This window comes from Capra hircus, chromosome 16 (assembly GCF_001704415.2).
Source record: "Capra hircus breed San Clemente chromosome 16, ASM170441v1, whole genome shotgun sequence".
In the NCBI taxonomy this organism is placed as follows: Eukaryota; Metazoa; Chordata; class Mammalia; order Artiodactyla; family Bovidae; genus Capra; species Capra hircus.
In genome coordinates, this window is record NC_030823.1 from 52,893,017 (window position 1) to 52,902,013 (window position 8,997).

At 43.8% G+C, this 8,997-nt stretch overlaps 1 pseudogene; it reads right to left on the reverse strand.

Annotated features, from left to right (window-relative positions):
* Positions 445–6,269, reverse strand: LOC108637746 (annotated as a pseudogene).

Below are 8,997 nucleotides of genomic sequence, written 5' to 3' on the forward strand. Positions count from 1 at the left end.
AAGAAGCAATAGCCTTAGTGTTAGCAACATTAGACTTTGAGTTAATAAGTTCTTTCTTTGCTGTAACCCGCTGAATCTTTGCTCCGTAAGAATGTAACTCTGTACTTTAAGGGTGACGCAGGCTAAGAATTTAACAAGAAACACTTTAAGGGAAAAATCATTGTTCTGGTGTTCTGGCTGACTAACCTTTATCAAAAGGAGGTCATGGAATATCAACAGGCCTCCGGAATAGAAGATGATGTACAAAAAATAAGACTTTTGCAGAAAGGGACCTGATATCGATAAAAGTTATTACTGATGGAATGTTGAGTTGACTGCATTTTTCACCTTGCTGTATGTATAACTCAGGGTATAAAAAGCCCCAAGAAAAATAAAGTAAGGGGCCTTGCTCAAAGAAGCTTGGTCACCCCGTGTCTCTTTCTTTATCTCTTTATCTATCTTTCTTCATTCGCCAATGTCGTCATCCATCCTGAGGATATCCCTGGACTCTGCTGAGGCTGGACCTCGGCAGTCGGCTAAAACATTAGTCACCACCTGAAAGCAGAGAGTTATTTTATTTGGTGGAAATGTTTAGGACCCAAGCAGGTGAGACAGCATCTCAGAAACTCTGAGAAAACTGCTCCAAGGAGGCAGGAAGGAGAGTCAGGCTATATACAAGTTTGTAACAAAGGGAGCAGGCAGTCTGAACATCAAAGATTACGGTGAGGTAAGAAAAGTCAGATATCAAGTTAAATTTAGTTTTGTATGTATGGGAAGATGCAAGCCTCTGCGCTCACTAAATTCATTCTTTTCATGTGCACCTCAGCTCTCTGGGGCCAAATCCTGTCTCCTTGTTCACCTTAGGCAGTGACAGACATGACAGATGGCTGCTTCTTTCATTCTCAGCTCCTCAACAATCACTGCAGGGAATGGCGACATCTGCTGGATTGGAGGATTACATCACTGTGCAAGTATTTGTACTCAAGTGGCATTTATGGGACAGCATAATTTTTTTTTAATATTTATTATTTTGATTATTTGACTGCACTGGGTCTTAATCATGCACATATGATCTTTGATCTCCCTTGCACCCCTGAGGGATCATTTAGTTGTAGCAGGTAAATGCTTAGTTGCAGGATATGGGATATAGTTCCTTGACCAGTGATTGAACTTGGGCCTCCTGCATTGGGAGCATGGAGGGCCCACCAGGGCAGCTCCAGGATAGCAATAGTTATTAAAAATTCTAAAGTATTCAGTCCTGATTAGGAAATTGTTTTCTATCCTCTGGCCTGATCTACCAGCATGTGGCCTAGGAGATCTAAGGCTCAGAATGTCTATCACGGAAGATGGATCCAGTCTCTCTTATTTCCTCCCACACCCAGTCTCTCTGCACTGGCTACTGGAACAGCCTAGGCGAACCCTGATTCATTGGTGACCCCTGAAATATGTGAGTCCAATTTCTGTCCCTAGGTTTTGCTTTCCTCCCTGTTGTGATCAATAGAGGGATAAAGACTTATGCTATTCACTAGGAAGGAGAAGATGAGTGGGGGAGGGGAAAGCATCATGGAGTTCTTTCATGATAAGGAGATCTTTCTAAATAACTCTAGAGCCAATCCCTCAACAAGCAATATCTCACTGGATCCCACTAAAAATCTCATAAACTCTGTGTGCATCGTTCTATTCATTGTAGGGGAAACAAAGATCTGCCTAAGAGCTATATTTCAGCCCTATATCCCCTTCCTCCATAGAATAAGCAATTGCAGCCTCTGAATGCTTCGCAATGAAACTTTATTTGGCTTCATAAAAATTTATGTGTCAACTTCACTGTGAGATGAGATGCCCAGATCTCGGGTCAAACATTCATTCTGGGGGAATCTGCAAGGAAATTCCTAGAGAAGATTAGCATTTAAATCGGCAGACTGAGTCAGGAGATCAGCCCTCACCAGGGTGGGAGGACATTGTCTTATCCTCTGGGGGCCTGAATGGAACAAGGGCAATTGCTCTCCCTCTCTCTCTTCTTGGCCATGAATACTGGAGTTTCTGGTTCCTGAACCTTGAAACTCCAGGACATACACAAGTGGTGCCCTAAATCTCTGGTCTTTAGCCTTAACTTAGAGCTAAGCCATCATTTCCCCTGATTTTCAATCTTAATGTCTGAATTATACCATAGTCTATCCTAGTTCTCTAAGCAATGGACAGCAGACACTGAGACTGTTCAGCCTCTGTAATCATATCAGCCTCTCTTCACCAGTCTGTATAACTGGTGAATCTTGAGCAATCCATAGTTGAACTGCTCAGGGTCACTTAGACGAGGATATTTTTAAGTGAATTTAGTCTGCATCATACGTAGTTGGTTGAATCTGAGGATGATGAGCTGAGGATACATGTAATACATAACATATTTTTGATGTATATTTGAACATTCTGATATCCAGACAAGCTATTTTTGACCTTTCTGTTAAGGAGGAACTGGAATTGCAATGGGAATTATCAATTTATTCCAATATGACCAACCACCCAAAATTATATATATCTGGAATTTGGTATGGAAATAATAAATGCACATTAAATGCCTTTGCTCTTTTGGCAATTTACTAAAAGGAATTTGGATGCCTGGCCACAACTAGATTATATCCATGAGGACCACTACTCACCCATGACAAGCATGGAATGGTGGAAACCAGGTTCAACCTTATTGGCAGTGTGGAAAACATCTTGCAGAACTGAGGAGATTGCCTTTGGCAGTGAAACATACAGAAAGGCAAGCGACTGCAACTTATACATCCACTGGTACAGACATGAAGAATAGCCATGCCCCAGGTCATGGCCTGAGTCATCGGTGAGAGCCCTGCCAAGGGCTCTTCATTCCAGTAGGTCATTGGATACACTTTGTGTTCCCCTTTGTGTTATTAATGCACTGAACAGCCAAAGAAATAAGCACAGAAGTGACAATTGCCCCACAGGGCTTACATGGTGGCTCAGACAGTATAGAATCTGCCTGCAATGCAGGAGTCCAAGGTTTGATCCCTGAGTCAGGGAGATACCCTGGAGAAGGGAATGGCTACCCACTCCAGTATTCTTGCCTGGAGAATCCCATGCATAGAAGAGCCTGCAGCTATAGTCCATAGGATTCCAGAGAGTCAAACATACTAGGTGACTAAGCACACACACAGACACACACACACACAACACAGGAGATGCCCCAGACAGAATAAAGAAATTATAGGAATGGTAAGGTTTTGAATCATGGATAACACTGTGTCTAATTTTATCAGTAGCTGGAGATAATGGAAGCATAAATTGAACACAGAATAATACATCATGAAGGACAGCAGTTGATTTTGCATGATTGTCTCTTTATTTATTTCTGTTATTATTTATTGGACAATGTCACATTATGTTCTCCTTTTACAACAAAATAAATGTCACATCTATACATTTATCCAGACTCATTTTAAATTTCTTTCCTGTTTAGCTCACCAGGAGGATCTCTTTATTCCTGACAATTTCTTTTTTTATTAATTTGTTTGAATTGTATTTTTATGTTTTTAGTACCAAAAACATTTTGTATTGGGGTATAGCCTATTAACAGTGTTGTGATAGTTTCAGATGAACAGTGAAAGGACTCAGCCATATATATACATGTATCCCTCAAACCCCCCTCCAATCCAGGCTGGCACATAACATTGAGCAGAGCTCCATGTACTATACAATAGGTTCCTATTGGTTATCACTCTACATAGCTGTATGTACATGACCTTCCTAAAGTCCCCAGCCATCCCTTCCCCTCAGCAACCATGAGTTCGTTTTCTAAGTCTGTAAGTCTCTGTTTTGCAAGTAAATTCATTTGTATTATTTCTTTGTAGATTCCATATATAAGGGGTGTCATAATATTTCCTGACCATTTCTTTACAACACTTTCCCCAGGGATAACTCCAACACGTGGGTCTCCAGCGTGTAACCACCCAGGTCATATCAGATTCTAGAGGCACATGTCCATGAAAGTCCCATGCCCTTCCAGAGCCTACAAATCCCCTAGCAATCCTGCACCACCCCAACTATTGCCTTTCCTTTTCCCGTTCGCATTGAACAGATGTCTGAAACCCTAGGTCTGTGTTCCCTTCATGATGTCCCCAAGTTCTAGATTTCAGTTGCAAGGTGTACAGAAGAAAGCTTCTGATAGAGGCAACCCCCTAGCGGGAGGGGGGGGGGGAGGCGGACAGCTGTATACAATGGGCTCCATGTGATGGCATACATCCTCACCACAGCGAGGACAGGGGCTGAGGCTTATCCAGATGATCCTGGGATGTCCCAAGTCTCTCAGAATCTCCAACAGCTGAGCCCGAAGCTGGGCGAGTCTCGCCTCCAGGAGCACACCCCGAGGTCTGTAACTCTCCTGAGGGGCAGGATAACGCTCTTGCCTTAAACAGGGCAGCACAGCGGTGTGTCGCAGCAGCTTCTCCATGCCGGCCGTGGACAGGAGGTTCCCACACAGGCTGACGGACCTGAGCTGGGAGCAGCGGCTCAGGGCAGGCAGGCAGGCCTCCAGCTGGGAGTCCGTGATCCCACACACATCTAAGTCCAGTTCCTGGAGGGTGACTGCAACTTTCTCCAGCAGAACTTGGAGGAGCTCAGGACTAAAGTCATTCATGGTGACACAACTCAGATCCAGGCTCTTTAGCTGACTGATGTTTGGGTTCTGGGGTAGGTTGGTTAAGTCTGATTCTGTAAGCCAGCACTTGGTTATTGACAGGCTGTCCAAGGGGGACTTCAGGCACCTGGGGAGAAACCAAGCAATTAGTTCTTGAGAACTAGGGTGCCAGTTGCATACAGGTGATAGACAAATGGCTTCTATAGGGCTAAGCTTTGTCTGATCATCTATTTTGAGGATCAATACACTGATGTGCCAGTCTCATTCTAGTCTGAGCCTTGTCAACCTTACTGTTGTACTGAGTCACTTCATAATACCAGAAAGACTGTCTATCCTCATCTATCAAGCAGATTACAACATATTCCACTTCCCTCTGAAGATAAATGAAGATCATGGAATCACTAGAACATGCTATGAAGAGATCCAGAGAGTGTCTCCATCAAGTGTGGACATCACTGAATATTAGTATGGGGAAATGAGATCTCAAAATGGTTTAAGATAAGGCTTTGTTCAGGCCAAGGTGGAGCTCCAGATCCTATCTCTGGCCAGGTGAGGCTGTAGGGAGACATACATAAGGAACCAACTTATACAAGATCCCAGTGATGCCTGTCTAAAGGGCTCACTGACATTTCTGCATGGTATGCAAGCTTTCTATCAGTGTTTATGATCCTTTTCTCTCAGCTCAATTAACATAATCTCCAGAACCATTCTTCTCCTATATATGGATTAACTTATCCAGAGCACAATACAACCTTTTACACAGAAGGAATTTAGAACAGATTCACTGTGTGCACAAACCTTGGGAGCATGGAGATTTTCTTCAGGAATGCTCTGATCTGATGTAGTTTTCCAACTTCAACGTCATTTCTAATTATCCTATTTTTACCATTTTGACATAGACACCTTCAAGGTAGGAGGAAATTGCAAATTCTGGGATGCAAGCACCCCAGTCATTACTCCATACCTTCCAAGCAGGGTGTCTCACAAAAGCCGGTACACCACTTTAATCTACTACCTTGATTTGTGTGGTTCAGGATCACCACACTCTAGGAGAGAACAACAGAGGAGACTGCTTTGACATCTAATGTTATGTTCAATGTAACCCAGCCAGTGGTGCACACTCACCTGAGCATCTGGTCCAGCCTTCAAGGAAGGAAGGAAACTCCAGATGGAGATCTCGGAGGTGGTCCAGCCTCAGAAACTGAGAGGTAATTTGCACAATGTGGTGCTCTTCCTGCTTCTTGAAGGCAGACACGTGGACGGGGAAGAGAACGAGTCTCTGCAAATTACACATCTCACCCAGGAAAGGAGCAAACCTGGCCAGGGTGGACAGATTCCAGGTGCAACTCACTTGCACCTCCTGGATACAGTCCAGCTTCACTATGCTCAGGACCTTCACCATATTGTCCATTGGCATTGAGATGATCTTCAGCTTCTTACAACACAGGTGGACGGAAGTCTTTCTCTGCTCCACCCACCTAAGGAAGTAGGTGAGGAAGTTGTCCAGGGTCTTTTCCTTCAGGCAAAGGTCTACAAAAACCTTCAGTGGAGCCAAGTGCAACTTTGTTGTTGACCTGGGCTCAGTCACTGCTGCCATTCGTGAACTTGAGCACCCATAACTGCTGGCTCCAGACCACATGCTCCAGAAGTTCTGGCCAGTATTTCATAAATCTAGCACCTGCAGTTTCCAACTCCTGGGAGAAGGAGATTGATGAGGATGCATTAAAAGGTACACAGAGTAGGAAAAATAAAAAGCCTCACAAATTGACAGAAGACAGCCCACCTGTGCTGTCACATTCCTGACGTCACCAGCTGCCTTGCCTTCTTCCCTCTCTGCCTTACTTTTCTCTGTCTCCCTTTCCCCTCTTATCCTTTCTGATTCTTCACTTCTAGTAACTCTAACCATGACTGGGAGGAGTTGCGGAATATTCTTTCAGGATCCCCTTCTTTAAAGGCACTCTTATGCTTTCAGAAAATATTTCCCTTAGTGAGCCAAGGCTTCTTCATTGCTATCTTCAGAACCCTCTGAAGATGTCATTATTTCACCCCAGGTGTCTCCCCTGAGACACCCAGGATTTTACCAGATTACCCAGAATCAGACTCACCTGGATCGAACCTTCGGGGCAAGCAGAACATCAAGTGCTTCCAGCACTGCTTGCAGGGGCCCCACACGAGGCAGATCAATCAGGGCCCCTAGAGACAGGCAGACAAAGGGCCATGTTTGCACCATGGCTTTCAGGTCTCAACATGTCTTCCGTGGAAGGCTTCCAGGAAGAGTGGTGGGAAGAGCTCCATGGGCAGACTCTCCAGAGTAGAAAAGTCCAAGTCACTGGCCCTCAGCAGGTGCCTTCCCACCAGGTCAACAAGTCTGGGTGGGGTCTGGACACTCACCCTGACTCTGCTCCAAAATGACTCCCGTTGAAGCTGCCAGGGAGCAAGGGATCCATTTTAGACAATGCAGAAGCACTCATTAGAATGTCTCCCTACTCTTCCAAGGAATCCACTCAGGGCCAAGGTCATTTATCTAGCAGTAGTACAAGAGAGGCACTCAGCCATATTACACTAGGCAGGGCTCAGTGGAGACAAAGTGATGACTCTTTCTGTATTTTGAATATGCATTTTACTAGTACTGAGGAGGCAAAGGCAACCACTAGCCCATTGGGGTCCATCTACTGCTTTTCTTATTCATTTGTACCTAGACATGAATGCGCACTAGAGTGCATGAAAACTGACTCCATCTTTATTTGGGGAAAATATTCTGACCATCACTTAGAGCTCTTACTCTATGGGAAGAGGAGAGTCACATGGATCCACACAGCCTCCACTGTCAGTTATTCCTAAGATGAATGCCATTTTTATACTAATATGTATTTTAAATTTCATGAAATAAAATTCCAAACTGATATATTTCACTAAAAATATCTGCTTGGTATAGACATTTAAAGTGATACCAGCTAAATCACCACTCACAGTGTTTGAGATTCAGGCAAAACTACCCTGAGAGGCAAAACCAAAACCTGAAATGTGTTCATAGGAGAGAAATGACTCTTTTTGAAAACCCTGCCTACCATCCAGAGACACATGCCTCCCTGCAGCATTAGCTAGCCATAAGTAAGAAAAGGACATCCTTATCTGAGGGTGGTAACTTACTGCTCTGCTGTGGCTGGTGGAGCACTCAGACCTCAGACCCTGTGGAGAACCTAACTGGTGTCTCCAGAACCAGAAAAATCTACACCTCTTCTCCAGTGCATGAGGCTTTTAAGGGCCGTTCTATTCCTATTATCTCTCTGTCCCACTACTAACCCAATCAGAGAGGGACATCTGATTAGATTATAGAGCTCCCACTGTATTGGTCTTGATTGGATCTTCATTTTTTCTGTAGGCTAATTCATTGCATCTTATATACATTCAGGAAGGAGAAAATGATCATGTATCTGGGTAATAAAGGACCTATTCACTTCCCAAACATTGACTGAATTTTACCAATATGAACAGTTAAACTCTTGGGAGTCAGACAAGAAAGGATTGTTGGTTGCTAACATTGAATACAAAAAGAAACAAAAGTTCAAAGTATCATTATTGGGGAAATTTTGGTGAAGTCAAAATTAGCAAAATATCCCTGAATTAAAATAGCTTCATGAAAACAGTGATGTTGTTCCCAAAGAAAACAAAATGCACTCATCCATGTATCAGCTTGTCACTCAGGTGTTATGTAGGAAACTCAGGAGACTGTCGGTGTGTTCAGGCAGCAAGGGAAGAGCTGTCCAGGATATGGTTGGTTTTCCAGCCTTAAGCCACATCTTCTCTGATTGTGAACAGGTCATGACACTTACTTCTCAGAAGTAAGAGTGGGTCTGGACAGGTTGGAGTTGGGCATTTCTAAAGGGACCATGGGAATGATAAACAACAATGTAAAATCAAAGTTTCTTTTACTTTTTAGAAACAGGGAAATTTAAAGATGTTATTCAAGGTGATATTAAGATAGTAAAAGAAGGCTCCCCTAGTGACTCAGAGTAAAGAATCCCCCTGCAAATGCAGGAGACACTGGCTTGATCTTTGATCCAGGAGGATACTACATGCTCCAGGGCAACTAAGCCCAGGAGTCACAACTACTGAGCCTGTGCTCTACAACAAGAGAAGCCTAAATGAGAAGCTTGTGCACCACAAAGAAGAGTAGCTCCCACTCACCACAACTAGAGAAAGGCCTGCACAGCAATGAAGAACAAGGCAACCAAAGCTCAGGAAAATAATTTTTTTTTTTTAAAAGGAGAGTGGCTCAGAGGAGTCACTCTCAACTTCAGTCCAATTCAGTTCAGTTGCTCAGTCGTGTCTGACACTTTGTGACCCCATGGACTACAGCACACCAG